The sequence below is a fragment of the Arachis stenosperma genome, chromosome 4 (assembly GCF_014773155.1).
Source record: "Arachis stenosperma cultivar V10309 chromosome 4, arast.V10309.gnm1.PFL2, whole genome shotgun sequence".
Lineage (NCBI taxonomy): Eukaryota > Viridiplantae > Streptophyta > Magnoliopsida > Fabales > Fabaceae > Arachis > Arachis stenosperma.
The window spans coordinates 2,764,739-2,783,862 of record NC_080380.1 but is presented as its reverse complement, the minus strand read 5'-3'; the positions used below and the strand labels follow the sequence as shown (position 1 = coordinate 2,783,862).

The following is a 19,124-nucleotide window of genomic DNA, read 5'->3' as shown; positions in this document are numbered from 1 at the left end:
AACATTTATGAACAAATATTAAGATGTTAATATGAATGTATTTTACATAATTAATTAATTCAGATGAGAAAGCAATGATGAAAGCACAAACAGTCAATTATATTATAGTTCAAAGAGTAAAAAAAAAAACCCTAGCAGAGAAAGAGTACGTACTCCATACTCAAGGAGAATGAGAGAAGGAGAGAGCGTGGGCGAGCGGTTGAGGGTGAAACACAGTGAGAAAGATGGCCATGCCATCGGAAGAGATAAGGGGGAGAGCGTGGGTGGGTGTGTATCCGGTGTTAAGGAGGGTTCTTCTCGAGAGGGGTTAGGAAAGCCATCCAAGGTCTCTTTTAGAGATAAAGTCATTGGTGCAGAAAAGTCTAAGGCATTTGCATTAGTAGGGTCTTTATCTGGGGATGGTATCGCGACGGTGACAGGTAAGCAGGGTGATTCTCGTCCACCAAGTGTCAGTTTTACCAAGGAGGCAAAGAGCTATTTAGCTGAACCTTATAAGGAAGCCATCGTGATCAAGTTGCTAGATAAGCATTATGGCTACACGGCTCTCATGCATAAGCTTCGGATAGTATGGCGCATCAAAGGAGGATTTGATTTGTTGGATGTGGGGTTTGGATATTTTTTGGTTAAATTTGATATTGCTGCGGATCGTGAGAAAGTCATTTTTGGTGGCCCGTGGTTGATAGACGGTCACTATGTTGCAGTAAAGCCATGGGATGTGGATTTTAGGCCATGTGAAAAATCCTTTGGATCAACGCTGGTATGGATTCGAGTCTCGGGACTTCCAATTTGGTGCTACCAGGAACAAGCAATGCTACGAATTGTTTCTGCAATAGGAATTCCGGTGAAAGTAGATTTGGCTACTAAGTTTGCACAAAGAGAAAAATATGCCCGAGCTTGTATTCAAATTAATCTTGAGTTTCCTGTAATCAAACATATTATAGTGGAGGATGTGACTTATGAAGTGGAGTACGAGAGTTTACAGTTGATTTGTGCTACTTGTGCACGGTATGGGCATGATAAATCGTTGTGCATGGAGAAGGAGTCCTTGGAAGGAAACATAAATTCCTTTGGTGATGGAAAAAATAATGAAGCCCCGACACTAGTGCCACACAACAATCATGAGATTCAAAAAGAGGCTGAATCAGAAGCTCGTGATTTGTGTGAGAATCCTCGTAATTTGGGTGAGAAATTAGGAGTTGTTAAAGGGAAGGATGTGGTTACGGAATCATTGGCTCCTCACGTGCCTGATGGTCATGTTAATGAGGCATGCATGGATGATGGAGAGGGCTAGCAACAAGTGCTGCGTAAAGAGAAAATTCACAATGGGCCATTCATCAGGTTTGAAGGACCAAGATGGAAAATAGCACAAGTTTGGTTCGAGAAGGGTTCCAAGGCCCAATTTGCATGGTGATGGAGGCAAATCAATTGGCATTAGGATAGAGAAGCGAGAAAAACATGAAATTGCGCAATCTCCATCGTGCAGAACTCCTGCACGTCGTGGAATTTCTCTACGAAAGCGTCATCGGCCTTCCTCCTTGCAGAACTCGCCAGTTGATAAAAATGGTGGCACAACGGAGGAAACCTTAGTAGATGGAAGCATGGCAGGTGCAGTGTCAGGGGGTCCTAAAGTGGCAATTATTGAGGATCAGAGTGTGCCAGTACCGCAGGACAAACCACCTATTGAGGTTGGTGATTCTGTTTAGAGTTTATGTTCTTATTTATTCTGTTCCTATTATTTATGGATAGTTTAAATATGATTGTTTGGAATATTAGGGGTGCTTCTAATAAGTTAGCCTGGGTGCATTGTAAGGAACTTGTTAGGAAATTTAGACTTGTTTTCTTTATTGTGGTTGAAACTCACTCCCCTTTTCAGCATTTAAAATTATTTTGGAAAAGGTTGGGGTATCACTCTGTTGGTATAGTAGAAGCAGAGGGGCATAAGGGAGGTATTTGGTTTTTATCCTCTATGAAGGGTGTTTGTTGTAAGTTTATTGATGCTTTTGATCAGGGTGTTACTGTTGAGGTTCACTTTGATAATTTAATTTGGAGGTGTAGTGGTATTTATGACAGTCCTCAATTTAATAAAAGGGTTCTCCTTTGGGATTATCTTGTTGCACAATCCATGATTTTTCAAGGACATTGGATTGTTCTTGGTGATTTTAATGAAGTCAAATTTTCTCATGAATCTAAGGGCTGTCAATTTTCTCATCAAAGAGCAGACATGTTTTCTACTTCATTAGGGGATAGTGGTTTGTTTGATCTGAAGACTATTGGGAGGCAGTTTTTTTGGTACAGGAGGGTGAAAAATTATGTTGACGTGGCAAAAAAGCTTGATCGAGTCTATATAAATAGTAGTTGGTTATCTATCTTTCCAGAGGCTTATGCAGAAGTTTTAAATAGGCTTCAGTCTGATCATTGCCCTATTCTGGTGCGTTGTAAAGGTCGTCCTCAGCTTAAAGGGAATCGACCTTTTCGATTTGTTGCTACTTGGGCTACTCATCCTGGGTATAGGAATATTGTGAACCAGTCATGGTGGTCTGGTAATAGAGGAATTCATGGCAAGCTTTCGGAAGTACAGAAGAATTCACTAGAGTTTAACTCGAAGGTATTTGGTAACATTTTTGTTAAGAAATGTGAATTAGAGCAGCAGATTAATTATTTACAAAAGCGTTTGGAAGTGGTGGATAGTATTTATTTGCGTCAGAAAGAGCGACAGTTGCTTGATGATTATAATAATACTCTAGTGCAAGAAGAGCTCCTATAGTTCCAAAAGTCCAGAGAGCAGTGGGTAAGGTTCGGGGATAGGAATACAAGATTCTTTCATATTCAAACTCTTGCGCGAAGGAAGCATAATAAGATTCATGGCCTTTTTCTCAAAGATGGAGTGTAGGAAACTGATCCAGAGGTTCTGAGTCAAGAAGCAGAGTCTTTCTATAAAAGCTTATTCTGTCATTTGGATGATGTTGATTTGGGTTGCCTTGGTGATGTGCCTCTTCCTTCTCTGAATTAGGAAGCTTGCAATAATCTTACGACACCAGTTACTATGAAGAAAGTCAAAACAACTGTTTTTCACATGAACTCTTTTAAAGCTTCGGGTCCTGATGGGTTTCAAGCTTTCTTCTTCAAAGAATATTGGGAGATAATTGGTCTTGATGTTTGGAAGATGGTTAAGCAGGCATTCTCCGGTGTTACTCTTGATCCGAGAATATCGGAGACTTTACTGGTTCTCATTCCAAAGGTTGAATCACCGGTATCTATGAAAGATTTCAGGCCGATTAGTCTCTGCAATGTAGTTTACAAGATCATCATGAAGGTCCTTGTTAATAGGCTTCGTCCTCATCTTGCGGAGATTGTTGGCCCGCTCCAAGGAGGATTTATTCCGGGACGAGGAACTCCTGACAACATCATTATTGCTCAAGAAGTCCTCCACTTTATGAAGAAGACTAAATCAAAGAAAGGCACACTGGCCTTTAAGATTGATCTGGAGAAAGCTTATGACAGAGTTGACTGGAAGTTTTTAGCTCATACCCTTAAGAGCTTTGGTTTTCCTATTCCTACACTTAATTTGATTATGAATTGTGTCACTGTTTCTTCTTTATCTATTCTTTGGAATGGGAGTCGTCTAAATGGCTTTACTCCTAGCCGAGGTCTTAGACAAGGAGACCCTATGTCACCCTATCTTTTTGTGTTGTGTATGGAGCAATTGGCATGCTTTATTAGTCATCAGGTTGATTTGGGCTTGTGGGAGCCAGTTGCTATTTCTAGAGGGGGACCAAGAATATCCCACTTAATGTTTGCGGATGACTTGCTTCTATTCTATAAAGCTACAAAGAGACAAGTGCAAAATGTGATGTTGGTTTTAGAGATTTTTTGCAAAGCATCTGGGATGAATATTAATGTGGAGAAGTCTAAAGCGCTTTGCTCCAAGAATGTCTCTGCAACAAGGAAAGAGGTTTTCACTGGGGTATCCTCTATTAGATTTGTCCAGGACTTGGGAAAGTATCTTGGAGTTACCCTTAGCCATTCTAGGGTGACTCGTTCAGCTTTCAATTGTGTCTTGGATAAGATTCGGAGTAGGCTAGCAAGCTGAAAAGGGAGTTTACTCAATCGGGCTGGTAGACTCTGCTTGGTTAATTTTGTTGCCGCTGCTATTCCCACGTACCATATGCAGGTCTCTATTTTTCCCAAAGGAATCATTAGTAAATTGGAGTCTATGATGAGAAATTTTCTTTGGAAAGGACAAGTTGATGGAAGAGGATTGAATCTTGTTAGTTGGAAGGTACTGGTTACTCCAAAAAAATATGGAGGTTTGGGGATTAGAGATCCTTATTGTGTAAATATTGCTCTTCTTGAGAAGCTAGTTTGGACTTTTTTCCAGCAGCCAAACAAGCTATGGGTCCAATTGTTGGATGCCAAATACCGATCATTTCTATATGACTGTTTTAATTATCCTAAGAACAAGGACTCTCCCATTTGGAGGTGTCTTTGCAAGGCTTGAAAAGTGTTGAAGGATGGGTTTGCTTGGTGTATTGGAGATTTGAACCAGAATTTTTGGTTTTCTAGCTGGAGGAGAGAAGAACGGTTATCTAATGAGATGGATTTTGTTCACATTTCTGATTCGAATCTCCAGATACAGGATATTTGGTCGATTGGTAGGTGGCATTTGGATACTCTTTATTCTCCTTTATCTTAAAATCTGAAAGATAATATTCTCTCTTACAATCCAGATGAACAAGCAGGTCCGGAAGTGGGTTGGTATTGGAGTGGGTCTGCTGCCAAAGTCTATGACTCACGCAATGGTTACTTGTGGTTGTGTAAGCAGTTGTTTGGTTGGGAGGAGCAGGAGAATCGGTTTTGGCTTTGGCGCAGCTTGTTCCGGAAAAACATAAGTTTTTGGCTTGGTTGTGTCTTAAGGAGGCTCTTCCTACTGCAAGTTTTCGCTTTAGAAGAGGGATGTCGTCATCGGATAGGTGTCCAAGATGTCTTTCTAGCCAGGAATCGGTTTTACATTGTATTCGGGATTGTCCCAAAAGCTCAGCTTATCTGGCATAGGTTGGATATTTCTTGTCATCCTTTGGATTTGAAGAACTGGTTCTTGTATCATAGCAGAGTGCATCTGTTCAAGTTCTTTTCGGGACTTTTGTGGATATGGCGAGCAAGGAATAATGACATCTTTAATCCCATGAAACTTGGCCTCCGGAAAAAGTGATTTTTCTGGCATTAACTTCAGAAAAGGAGCTTAGGAATATTTTTGAATTACAACGTATGTCCCTTCCCTCTACTCTAAATGGTTTTTGGAATCCCCAATCCATTGGTACTTTTAAGATTAATTGTGATGCTAGGTATTTTGGTTCGGGTGATAATGTTGGTTTTGCTTGTATTATTAGAGATTGTAATGGGAGCTGGCAAAGGAGGTGCTTAGGAATGATTGAGAGTAATAGTATTCTTCAAGGAGAATTATTTGCTATTTGGAGAAGATATCTCTTAGCTTGGGATGTGGGTCAACGAGATGTTATTTGTGAGACGGATTGTGTGAAAGCATTTAATCTTGTTACTCAAGATGGTTTTGGGTTTATTGATCCATTGGTGCTCAAAATAAGAGATATCATGCATTGGAATTGGCGTGTTAACTTTCGTTTGATTATGAAAGATGCAAACACGTTGGCAGATACTATGGCAAAGATGGCGATGAAGTTACAACTTTCGCATGTGGAGCTTCTTTCACCTTGGGAGGAGTTTAAGAGTAGTCTTAAACGGGACTGTCCCTCTATTTAAGCAGTTCCTTGTTTTGTTTGTTTTATTTTTCTTTGTTTAATTTATTTCAGTCACAAAAAAAAAACAGTCAATTATATTAAAAAAAATCACGGATAAATCAAATAAGAAAATTTTAAAATGTATCGATATACTAATGTTTCAATGATTTTTAACCATTAATCTTAATTATAAAAAATATATATCATTATATAATTAAGATGCTGGCTTTTCATTGTATTTTCTCTGTTTTTCTTTATGCAGAGTGTAAAGTAAAAAAAGGACCTTGTTAATTATGTGGTTATAGTTCAATTCCTTTGTTATTTTATTAAATAGAAAAGAAAAATTGGTTCCAGAAGACATGAACGTGGCTAGGGGTGGCAAAGCGGGCTGGCCCGCCCCGCCCCGCCAAAGCCCGCCCAAATATGGGGCGGGCTGGCCCGCCCCGCCAAACTAATATGGGCTCAACTTGCTAGCCCGCCCCGCCAAAGGGCGGATTAGCGGGTTGGCGGGCCGGCCCGCCTTTTTTTTTTTACCAACAATTGATAAGAGAATTTAAAAATTTTAAACATTACTTACACCAACAATTGCGAGTCGCTTCTTGATTGCACTTTCAGGGGTATGGGCCATGGATGAAGATTGAATACTAGGTCCTTGTGCTTGAACAATTGGAAGAGAATTCTTGTCATATTTTTCAAAAAGTTTGTATAATTTTTTTTTCACATGTTCCACCTTTCCTTTTGCAGTTTCAGCATCAATCTCTTCATACATAAGCTCTAAAGTAGAAATCTTAAGTCTAGGATCAAGAATAGCACCAAATGCAAGAATGACACTATACTTTTCCCAATACTTCTTAAATTTGTTCATCATCTTTTCTCCCATGCTCCTTAGAAGCTCATCTTCACTTCTCAAACTTTCCATCAAAACACATTGAATATGATAGACTTGTAGAAAATACAAATTCGAAGTAGGGTAAGATGTGCCAGAAATCAAATTAGTAGTTTCATAAAAAGGGTATAAAAATTCACATATCTTTTCAGCTCTCCCCCATTCATCAACTGAAGGACAATACTTATAAGCATGATCGGTTGCCTTCAAATACTCAAAGGCCTTCCGATACTTGATAGCACTTTCGAGCATAATGTACGTAGAATTCCATCGAGTAGTAACATCTAGATGCAACCCACTTGTAAAATTCAAACCTTGAATCGCTGAAACACATTCTTTAAACCTTATCATTCTACTTTCCGATCCCCTTACATATTTCACACTTTCCCTAATCTTATCCAATGCATCATGAGCAATTTTTAATCCATCTTGCACAATAAGATTCAAGATATGAGCAGAATAACGAATATGAAAGAACTCTCCATCACACAACAACCAATCATGCATATTTAATGTACTTTTCAAATGATCTTGGCATGTATCATTAGCAGATGCGTTATCTAGTGTAAGAGTCATAATCTTCTTTTCAATTCCCCATTCATTTAAAAGCTCAAAAATCTTGGAAGACAATTCAAATCCCGTGTGAGGAGGAGGCATATGACAAAAACTCAAAATTTTACTTTGCAATTTCCAATTCAGATCAACAAAGTGAGCAGTTAGGCATAAATAACCCTCTGTAGTGATGGATGTCCACAAATCAGAAGTCAAACAAACTCTATTAGGAATGGCTAATAAAGTACTTTTAAGTTTTTCTTTTTCCCTTGAGTAAATTTTCAACACATCCTCCTTAAGAGTATTTCTAGTAATTAGGCCTAGAGTTGGACTGATGTATTTGACCCAATTTCTAAATTTCTTATTATCAACAATAGAAAAGGGAACATCACAATCAATCACAAAGGCAGCAAACATCTCACGCGACACATGATTATCTATCTTGAGAGCCCCCATTTTATTTTGCATTTCTATCAAAGTTTGACCAATATCCTCAAAATCTATTTTTACGCACCTGTCCAAATGACGCTTAAGTGACGATGTCCCATATTGTTTACCACCAGCCTTAAACTTCTGTTTGCATCCATCACACTGAGCACGATCTATTCCATCATCACCAGGTCCAAGCTTTGTGAAATATCTCCACACATCAGATGTTACAGCCTTTGTCTTTTTCTTTTTAATATCTTCTTCCATTTCAGATCTTTCCATATTTTCAGGATTTTGTGTTATGTTCCCACCATCAACTTCCATAGAGATAGAATCATCCATTGCAGAAACAACAACTCAACCTAAATAACACAAATACATAACAATATCTAAATGAGCAATAAATCAATAATGTTGCATCAGAAGTCAGAACACATACACCAAACAAACTAGCAAAGCATCACAGAAAGCAACAAAGTAAAAGTTCAAACTAAAGTTACATACTTAAAATGATACTAATACAGTAAATCAGTAATACTCTAATAGAAGCCACAAAAAGATAAGCAAGAAATAAGATGAATAGCAGAATAGCACTATAATTTCTGGTGTAATTGATGTAATTCTTTTCTTTTTTTTCTGGACTATTTCAGTAGATCATAAGCTTTGCACCATAAATTAATGAACATAGGCCTTCAGTTCAGATTAGTACTATGCTTACATTTTCAATTCATAGGTGAATTTCAAGGGAGGCAAAACAATGAAATGATAGCAGAATTATGTTATATATATACGGCCATCTAAATACAAATAATGCTTCTATAACAAATTCATAAATTCATAAACAAATCCACAGTAATTTATAAATTCATCAATGCTTCCTGCCTGCATAACAAGTACCAGTAAAACAAACTTCAAAATCCTTCCTGCCTACTCTCAAAATTCATAAAACAAATTTCATAAACAAATACCAGTAAAACAAATTTCATAAACAAATCCACAGTAATTTATAAATTCATCAATGCTTCCTGCCTGCATAACAAGTGCCAGTAAAACAAACTTCAAAATCCTTACTGCCTACTCTCAAAATTCATAAACAAATTTCATAAACAAATACCAGTAAAACAAATTTCATAAACAAATTCACAGTAATTTATAAATTCATCAATGCTTCCTGCCTGCATAACAAGTACCAGTAAAACAAACTTCAAAATCCTTCCTGCCTACTCTCAAAATTCATAAACAAATTTTAAAAACAAATACCAATAAACCAAATTTCATAAACAAATCCACATTAATTTTCAACAGCATCAAAGAAGCTGTCCAGTGTCCACAACAAAAATCACAGATTCACAGTTCCTTATTAAAAAAAATTAAAAATATTTACTTACTGGCTCAGAGCCGTCGAGAGGCAGGGGAGGAGAGAGCAGCGCCGCCGGAATCTGCCGGAACTGGAGCGCGCCGCCACGAACCGCGAACCGGCGAGATGAAACAGCAACCGACGAACCACGAACCGCCACGAATTGGAGCGTGCCGCCACGAATCGCGAACCGGCGAGATGAAACAGCAACCGGCGAACCACGAACCGCCACGAACTGGAGCGTGCCGCCACGAACTGCGAAGCCGAGGAGTGAGGACAGACGAGGGAGCTGAGTTGTTGAAGGATGAAGATTGAAAGAAGGGTCAGGGTCCGTCGGTCTGAGGGTCCGTCGGTCTGAGGTCTCAGCGTCTTAGGGAGTCAGGGTCAGGGAAGGGAGAGTAAGGGATGAAGATTGAAGGAAGGGTTAGGCGCCGTTAGGGAAGAGTCGAAGAGAGCTAGCAGGCAGCAGTTAGGGCCGGCTGTTTGTGCTGGGAAGGAGGGGAAGGAAACCTCATTTTTCTATTTATATATCAGTGGCAAAATTACAAAATTACCCTTTAAAAAATAATATGTCAGCCCGCCCCGCCCCGCCTTGGCCCGCGGTTTTGGCGGTGCAGTTTTGGCGGGTTTTTAAAATTTGGCGGGTTCAAAATCTCGTCCCGACCCGCCGTTTTTGGCGGGTTTGGCGGTTTGACCCGGCGGATTCGGCCCATTTTGCCACCCCTAAACGTGGCATATGGTATTAGGCTAGCAGAACTTTTCGACACTCTAGTAGGTTTTGTTGGACTTAGTTGACCGGCAGAATCTTCTATGAAAGCCAAGTTTTCAGGCTCTGATTGCCTAGATGGAGATAATACTTTTGAGAGGACTCTTGAACTTGATTTCTGTGGACTTTCTCTGATAACAGTAGTCCTTAGCTTTGAGAGATGAGATCCTCTGCGGCCAAGCTTGTGTTTCGCTGTGTTCCTAGATCGCCCTTTTGAATTGGCTTATTGCCAGCCCTCATCTGATGATGTCTCCTCCTGGTGAATAGATTCACTTGACACTGGTGGACTATACATAGGGACATTATTGCCATTTTCGTTCATAACTTCATAATCCACCATGCCAGATCTTTCTTTTGTTTTGTTTTCTGCCGTACCAGTAGCATATTCCAAGCCATTATAGACAACACCCACATTGCTTGGTGCATCTTCACGTTGAAGGTTTTGTTCACTTATTGGTAGAAGTATCTAAAAGATTAGAGATATAATCGACAACTTGCATAATGAGGCAACACAATAGAAAATTTTACAAAACAAAGGTAGCAGCAGTTTATAACAATAAAGCAATTAATGTCAAATATACAAGGTAACACCATGTAAAAATTTGGCAGAGAACCTTCCCACGCTGCTGTTTTCTCTGAGCTTGTTCATTTCCATTAGAATCAAGCTCGGGACTTATAAAATCCAGAAGATCTGACACACTGCATTAAAAGAGTCACAGTTTTTTGGTGCCCTGAATACAACAATCAACAGAAATTCTTCATGGCATAGGCATCTAAACCATTTTGAAGAGGAGAGTCATTGTAACCTACTTCAAAGCAAGCTCGTATTGTTGCATACGATAGTAAAAGACAGAAAGGTTCCCATAGCTTTTTATTGTGTCAGGATGATCAAGCCCAAGCTCCCTCTCATTTATATCAACCGCCTTTTGCTGATATATTGTGGCCTAAATAAGCAAAACTCGAACAAGTTCATTAGCAACAATAATGATGGATACACTCTACTTTCTACAGTACATGAGAAGCAAATATAACAGAATCTTCACATGATTACCATAACTTGCTTGGTAAAGAACCACATCTAAAAGATTATACGCACTTGCAGTAATTCGATGATAGGTACATCAAACAGCCATCATCTTCACCAATGCCTGCAATTAAATACACAAGTGTGTATAAAAAATAACAGATCATGCTTAAGGCAGATAACAAACAAGATGATAATAGTCAAACCACAAGATGATAACCCAAAATAATGCTTTAAACTGCAAGTTCCAACATTATTTTGAGACGACTTAAAGCATAGCTAGTGCAAGAGAGGTAAATTTATTAAGCATAAGATGATGATAGTCAAACCATATTATTAGGTCATGATTAATAAAATTTATACAAGGCATAAATAGGTGGGAAGATAATTCATGGCAGCAACAATGCCAGGAATATTTTTCTGAACACAAATAAAAAAAAGAAGCAAAAAACATATATAGGAATGGCATTAAGCAAAAGAAGAACTCACGGCAAGATGGAGTGTTGGGAACAAACTGTGCCATTCCTCCAAACTCAAACTACACATACAAGTTTTAAACCAAGGATCAGATTGGCACCTTTTCCTACTTTCCATCAACTGCATTTCACAAAGCTGCTGGAGGATTTGGAGGACTCAATATCTATCACAGATCTGTCATCCCAATCCCTTATCCAAACCCTGCTGGTGATTTCAGTTTGCTCATTGGTGATTGGTTCAAGACCAACCACAAGGTAATTAACCAACCAGGATTATTACACTTTGCTCCATTCTTGATGAATCATAAAGAAATTGAATGTTAGCCTTCTTAATTGCAGACATTAAGGCAGACTTTGGATTAAAGCAAGAATTGACAAAATTAACAACAACGAATATAAAATCACAGAAATTAAAGTAAATCACATTAATTACAGAAATCACTACAGTGCTATAATAATTAAAAGAAATCACAGAGGGGGAGTTACCGGAAGGGAGAGGCTGACGACGGTGACGAAGAACGAGAAAGACGGCGACGCTCTCTGACGCGACGACGTTCTCCTCGGCTGGGTGAGGCGCGCGACGAATGCTGCGGTGACCTTGGCAGGGCGCCGTGGACGAAAAGAAGGAAGAGGATGGAGAAGGGAGCTGTCGAAGAAAATCGGGAGCCGAGTGTGAAGGAGAAGAGACAAAGAAGAGACTATGGCAGTGAGTCTGAGATTTGAAGGTTGGGTGAGAAACCCAGGAACATTTTGATATTTTTTTAGTACGGTTTAAATTTGTTTTTTTTTTTTTTTTGGTATGAATGATTAACTAGGATTCATGAAAAATGTCAATAAAATTGAAATAATTTCTTTTAGTATAGATAAATAATTAAATGTATTTTTGTTTTTATTTTTAAATTATTTAACTTTTGACACAATAAGATTAAATTATTTGATTAATTTAAAAGTGTAATTTGTTGTCTAACATAAAAAAAGGTATTTAAGTCTTTTAAAAAATTAAATAAAAAATATTTTTTTATTTTTATTAAATTATAAGAGTGTTTTAGTAAAATTAGTGATATAATATATATTTTTTTTAAAAAACTTAGATGTTGATGTAGAAAATAAATTTCACATGACTTATTGTTATTTGTCCATATTTTAAACATATCGCTACATATGAATTTATGATCGTACTATAGCAAACACCTTTTTTATACTACCACAAAACTTACCCAAATATAAACCTAATTTATTATGTTACAACACTCTTCTCATAAACTTTATCATTCGAGACTGACTTGTCTTTTTTATAAACTTTTTAACTTTACAACTTACTTATGTATTAAATAGTTCTATAACAAAATATGTTTTTAATTTTTTTTAATTATGGTTAAATAATTTTTATTTAATTTTAATTATAAATTAATTTTTTTATATATTATTTAATTATAAAATTTATTTTTTATTTTATAAATTATTATTTTATCATTCATTTATTATGTTTATTAATAATTAAAAACAAATACAAAAACGAATTAGATCTTTTATTAATCATAATAAATATTTTGGCAATCCTAATCAATTTAAATTTTATTCTCTGTAAACGCTGATAAAATTGTATTTTTTGGTAATTCAATCGATTAGACATAAAATATAATCGATTAAAATTAATACACAATCAATTAAATTTTAAAAAGTATGTAAATTTTTTGTTATTATTGTTAGTGTTACTCAATCAATTAAAATCTTTAACGTAATATGAAAGTCTTGGGTAACACAAAGTTTGGCGGTTGATTTGAAGGAGAAGATGAATTCGATGGTTCGATCGGCCAATTTTCCGAGATCACTTCGTACATATCCTGATCATCTTCTCCGGCGATTTCTTGCACGCGCGTTGGGTGCTGATATGGAAACTTAAATGAAGAAGACATCTCTGCCGTGTATTCTCTCACTCCTTATACGGATGTAACCAATCAAGAATAAAATTATGATTTTTTTATTTAAACTTGTAATTTTTAAGTGAGTATAAAAAGATTATATTATTTGAATTATAATTCATTGGTAAAATATTTATTATGATTAATGAAAGATTTAATTTATTTTTGTATTTATTTTTTATTATTAATAAACATAATAAATGAATGATAAAATAATAATTTATAAAATAAAAAATAAATTTTATAATTAAATAATATATAAAAAATTAATTTATAATTAAAATTAAATAAAAACTATTTAGCAATTATTAAAAAATTAAAAAAATTTTTATTATGAGACTATTTAATGGTCCATAGAAGGAGAATACAAGAATAACACCAGTGCCTTATTGAGCCTCATGTATCCAAGCAAAATAAGTTAAGATTACTGATTAAAGAAGTGACAAAGCAAATTAAATATGTTTCGCAGGATCTTTAATTATGGTGAATCTTTTTAATTTTGTCATTGAACTTATCTCCATAATGTTTGTGAGACATGTCAGCGAGTTGGCTCTCTCAGGCGTGCGTTTTTATGGTCACTTCCTTTTCTTCTGGCATTGGTTTCATCTCTTAACACTTTTTTTACGGTTTCAACAATCAGATTTTTCTCATCTTTTTTTCGTTTATAATTTGAATTTGTTAAAGAATATCAAATAAATATAATCCGAACTGAACTATCCCAATATTATGTTCGGGGTTAGTTATGAAATATTTCAACACCAAACTCGGTTGCATCTTTCCATGGCATGAAAACTAGAAGCGATTACTAATTCATTGTCAACTGTGTTTCTATTGAATCGACTAGCCTTGTGTTCAACTCCTTGTTGGTTTCATATAATGACATATGGGAATGGTAAGTGGTGCGGAATTTATAACTCACAAACTAACTGGCAAGTGCACCGGGTCGTACTAAGTAATAGCTCAGGTGAGTGAGGGTCGATCCCACGAGAATTGATGGATAAAGCAACAATGGTTGATTGATTCACTTAGTCAGACAAGCAGAAAATGGTATTTGGGTTTCAATTTGCATTAAACAGTAAATTCAGAGAATTAATAAAGCAGGTAGTAAATTGGTGTGAAGAATATATGAGTAAAACAGTTAAGGTTTTAGAGATGTTTATCTTCCGAATTAACTTTTCTTACTAACTATTTTAATCATGCAAGATTCAATTCATGGCAAACTGTATGTGACTAAACCCTAATTCCTTAGACCTTTTTAGTCTCCTCTAATCTTCATCAACTGCCAATTCTTTGGACACTTAATTCTAATTAGAGGGCTAAGTTTAAAACTAGTTTATGTGCCACAGAAACCCTAATTATCCAAATATAAGAGGTTTATATGTCACGTATCCCGTTAAACCCAGAAAATTAGTTATTTAGGAGAAATTATTTTCAAGCTGTTGTTCAAGTGAGACTCTCTAGAGAACCACAATTGATCCTGTTGTTCAAGTGAGACGATCCTCTAGAGATAACTCTCCCGAAATTCACAAGAACTCAAATAGAATAAGGGTCATACTTCCGTTTCATCCAGATTCATAAAATGAAGAACGAAAATAAATTCTTGAAATTAAAATCAATACATGAATTAAAATAGAAAAATAATAGTATCAATCCATACAATAAACAGAGCTCCTAACCTTAACAGTGGAGGTTTAGTTGCTCATGGTTCAGAAAGAAAATAAAGATTCTGAAAAGCTGTAAATTGCGAAATGAGGTAAGAGAGAAGAGAAGAGGCTGAAGGGCTGATTCTTTTTCCTTTTATATCTAATTCTAATTAATGCAAAAATATATTTTCTAAAACTAAATAATATATTTTCCTATTCATAATTAAAATAAACGTTTAATCAAATTTAATTACCTCTTCGTGCATGCCTTAAGGAACCGTGGGGACCATTGCTTTTCATTAGGCTTGGCGCGTAACTTCACAATTGTGAAGTTAGACTTGGAGTGGGCAGCGAGCAATTGAGCGTTCCTGTAGTCTTGGCGCCTAACTTGGAGATTCCCAAGTTAGGCGCCACCAATACAGCACCTAGTTCACGCATAATCCTTCTTCTGGCACCTAACTTGGGAAAAGCCAAGTTAGGCGCCCTTATGGCCGAGCTTGCTGGAAAAGAAGTGTATACTATTATACATCGTTGAAAAGTTCTGGATATCAGCTTTCTAACGCAACTAGAAGCACCTCAATTAGACCTCTGTGGCTCAAGTTATGCTCCTTTGAAGAGGACAAGGTCAGGCTGCCAGGGTCGCTGGCGTTATTGATGGCATTAATAGTGTTGTCAACGCTGGGTCTGGCATTAGTGGCATTTAAATCTTGATTAAACTTACAGATTCGAATGCAAATTCACTAGGAAAAGATAGGAAAGATGCTCACGCATCACAACACCAAACTTGAATTGTTGCTTGTCCTCAAGCAACCAAAACTACTATAGGCTTAGGATGTGAATTTGCATGAGAATTGAGTGTTCAATTAAGCTCCTGTCTCTACTTAAAGTGGAGTTTATACACTGCAATTCTGAATAATTTTGGCATCTCACTATCCTTTGAATCAGAGGGATGTCACTGTCATTTGGTTTAATCCTTGAACACAGCAAAATTTCTTTCATTCTCTTTTCTTTGGTGCTTTGCACCTTGAGCCTAGCCATGATTTTAAATACTTTGTCTCAAGCTTTACTTGATACAAAAATACCACAAGCACTTAATTGGGGAACTCTCTTTTAGTTCAGATTTTTCTTTCAGTTACTCCCAGACAGTGGTGCTCAAAGCCTTTGGCATACTCTGTTAATTGCACTTGATCTCGACTCTTAGTGCTCTGTCTCAAAGATTACTTGACACATTTACATCACAAGCATATGACTAGAAAAATAACTCTTTGAGATTTTAATCATATTTGACCTTCCTAGTCATTGATGCCTAGAGCCTTGGACCTTGCTTTTATTTTTCTTTTGCTGTTTCTTTTACTTCAAGGATTTCCCTTTTGTTTAATTAAGAGAACTCATAATAGTTTTCTAAATTCCTGTTCCTCATTCACATTTTTTTATTCTACTTTGAGTTTGTGTATTTTTATGCAATTTCAGGTATTTTCTGACTGAAATTGAGGAGTTGGAGCAAAAGTCTGTTTCAGAGGCAGAGAAAGTGCTGCAGATGCTGTCTGGATCTGACCTCCTTGCACTCGGAAAGAGCTTTTCTAGAGCTACAGACATCCAAATGGATCGTTCTCAATGAATATGGAAAGCTAACATCCAGAGCTTTCTAGAAATATATAATAGTCCATACTTTGTTTCAGAATTGAAGGCCCAAAACTGGCGTTCAACGCCAGCCTCCTACCCTATTCTAGCGTCCAACGTCCAAAGGAGAAGAGACCAGCGTTCAACGCCCAAGAAGGACCCCCTAGCCAGCGTTCAACTCCCTAGAGGCCTCCTAGCACGTGGATTTCAATCAAGCTCAGCCCAAACACTCACCAAGTGGGCTCGGAAGTGGATTTTAGCACTAAAAGACTGTTTTACCCTTCCTATATAATTCTTAGTCATTAGAATAGTATTTAAAGGAGAAGATCACCCTTGTTTAGGATCTTCGACCAGTCTTCCAGCCTATTTTTGAATTACACATTGTATTTTCTATCAGTATGAGTTTCTAAACCTCCTAGGTTGAGGGGAGGAGCTCTGTTGAGTTTTATGGATTAATAAATTACTACTATTCTATCTTAATACGTGTTTGATTCTCTATTCTAAGATGTATATCCGTTCTTCATCATTATGAATGCGTCAGTAGTTTCTTCAGGCATCTTTTTCATGTGCAATGAACCACCTACAGAGTTGTCTAAACACATTTTGGCCATTTTACAGAGGCCCTCATAAAAGATCTCCAGTTGGGTCCATTTAGAAAACATGTCAGGGGGCATTGCCTGGTCAACAGCTTGTACCTCTCCCAGGCTTCATAGAGGGTCTCACCATCTTTCTGCCTGAAGGTCTGAACATCCACCCTTAGCTTAGTCAGCTTCTGTGGTGGGAAGAATTTGGACAAAAATATATCGACTACCTTATCCCAAGTGTCCAGGCTCTCCTTAGGCTGAGAATCTAGCCACAGCTTTGCCCTATCCCTCACAGCAAATGGAAAGAGCATGAGCTTGTAAACCTCAGGATTCACTCTATTTGTTTTCACAGTGTCATAAATCTGCAGAAAGTTAGAGATAAATTGGTTTGGATCTTCCTGCAGGAGTCCATGATACTGACAATTTTGCTGCACTAGAGTGACTAACTGAGGCTTCAGTTCAAAATTATTTGCAGCTATAGGAGGCACCACAATACTGTTCCCATAGAGATCTGGATTGGGGGCAGTGTATGAGCCAAGCACTCTTCTAGGTTGTTCATTCTCATTCAGATTTACCACATTGGCATTAACAGTACGATTAGGATCCATAGTGGACTCTGCAGCCTCCTTTTCAAAGGTCTCACTTAGATTTTCACTAGCCTTGTAAAGTCTAGCTTGTTACAAGCGCCGCCTCAAAGTCCTTTCAGATTCAAGATCAAAATCTATAAGAGGTTCCTTGTCCCTATTCCTACTCATAAACAAACAGAAAACAAGAAAAATGGGAGTCTCTATGTCAAAGTGCAGAGAATTCCCAGCGAGGTAACCTATGTAAAGAAATAAAATAGAAAAACTAAATAATTGAAGTAGAAAAATTTGAAAATTGTAAATAAAATTAAAACAAAAATTTTGAAATTAAGAAAAAAAATTGAACAGGAAAATTAAATTAAAAATAACTAGGTAACACCAAACTTAATTTCAGAAATTAAGGAAAAATACTAGTTATAGTTTTCAAAAATTAAGGAGCAACAATTAAATAAAATTAAAGCTAAAACGCCTAATCTAAGCAATCAAACAACTAATAGTTGTCAATCATAGTCAATCCCCGACAACGGCGCCAAAAACTTGGTGCAGAATTTATAACCCACAAACTAACCGGCAAGTACACCGGGTCGTACCAAGTAATACCCCAGGTGAATGAGGGTCGATCCCACGAGGATTGATGGATCAAGTAACAATGGTTGATTGATTCACTTAGTCAGACAAGCCGAAAATGGTATTTGGGTTTCAATTTGCATTAAACAGTAAATTCAGAGAATTAATAAAGCAAGCAGTAAATTGGTGTGAAGAATATATGAGTAAAACTGTTAAGGTTTCAAAGATATTTATCTTCCGGATTAACTTTTCTTACCAACTATTTTAATTATGCAATATTCAATTCATGGCAAATTGTATGTGACTAAACCCTAATTCCTTAGACCTTTTTAGTCTCCTCTAACTTTCATCAACCGCCAATTCCTTGGTCACTTGATTCCAATTAGAGGGTTAAGTTCAAAACTAGTTTATGTGCCACAGCAACCCTAATTATCCAAATATAAGAGGATTATATGTCACATATCCCGTTAAGTCCAAATAATTAGTGATTTAGGAGAAATTGTTTTCAAGCTGTTGTTCAAGTGAGACTCTCTAGAGAACCACAATCGAGCCTGTTGTTCAAGCGAGACGATCCTCTAGAGATAACTCTCCCGAGATTCACAAGAACTTAAATAGAATAAGGGTCATACTTCCGTTCCACCCAGATTCATAAGATGAAGAACGAAAACAAATTCTTGAAATTGAAATCAATACATGAATTAAAATAGAAAAGTGATAGTATCAATCCATACAATAAACAGATCTCCTAACGTTAACAGTGGAGGTTTAGTTGCTCATGGCTCAGAAAGAAAATAAGGATTCTAAAAAACTGTAAATTGCAGAATGAGGTAAGAGAGAAGAGAAGAGCCCGAAGAGCTGATTCTTTTCCCTTTTATATATAATACTAATTAATGCAAAATATATTTTCTAAAACTAAATAATATCTTTTCCTATTCATAATTAAAATAAACGTTTAATCAAA

General features: G+C 36.8%; 2 pseudogenes; both read left to right on the top strand.

Annotated features, from left to right (window-relative positions):
* Positions 1 to 169: 169 nt before the first annotated feature.
* LOC130973971 (uncharacterized) lies at positions 170 to 5,775 on the top strand (annotated as a pseudogene).
* Positions 5,776 to 17,088: 11,313 nt separating this feature from the next.
* Positions 17,089 to 17,178, top strand: LOC130977326 (small nucleolar RNA R71; annotated as a pseudogene).
* The last annotated feature ends 1,946 nt before the right edge of the window (positions 17,179 to 19,124 follow it).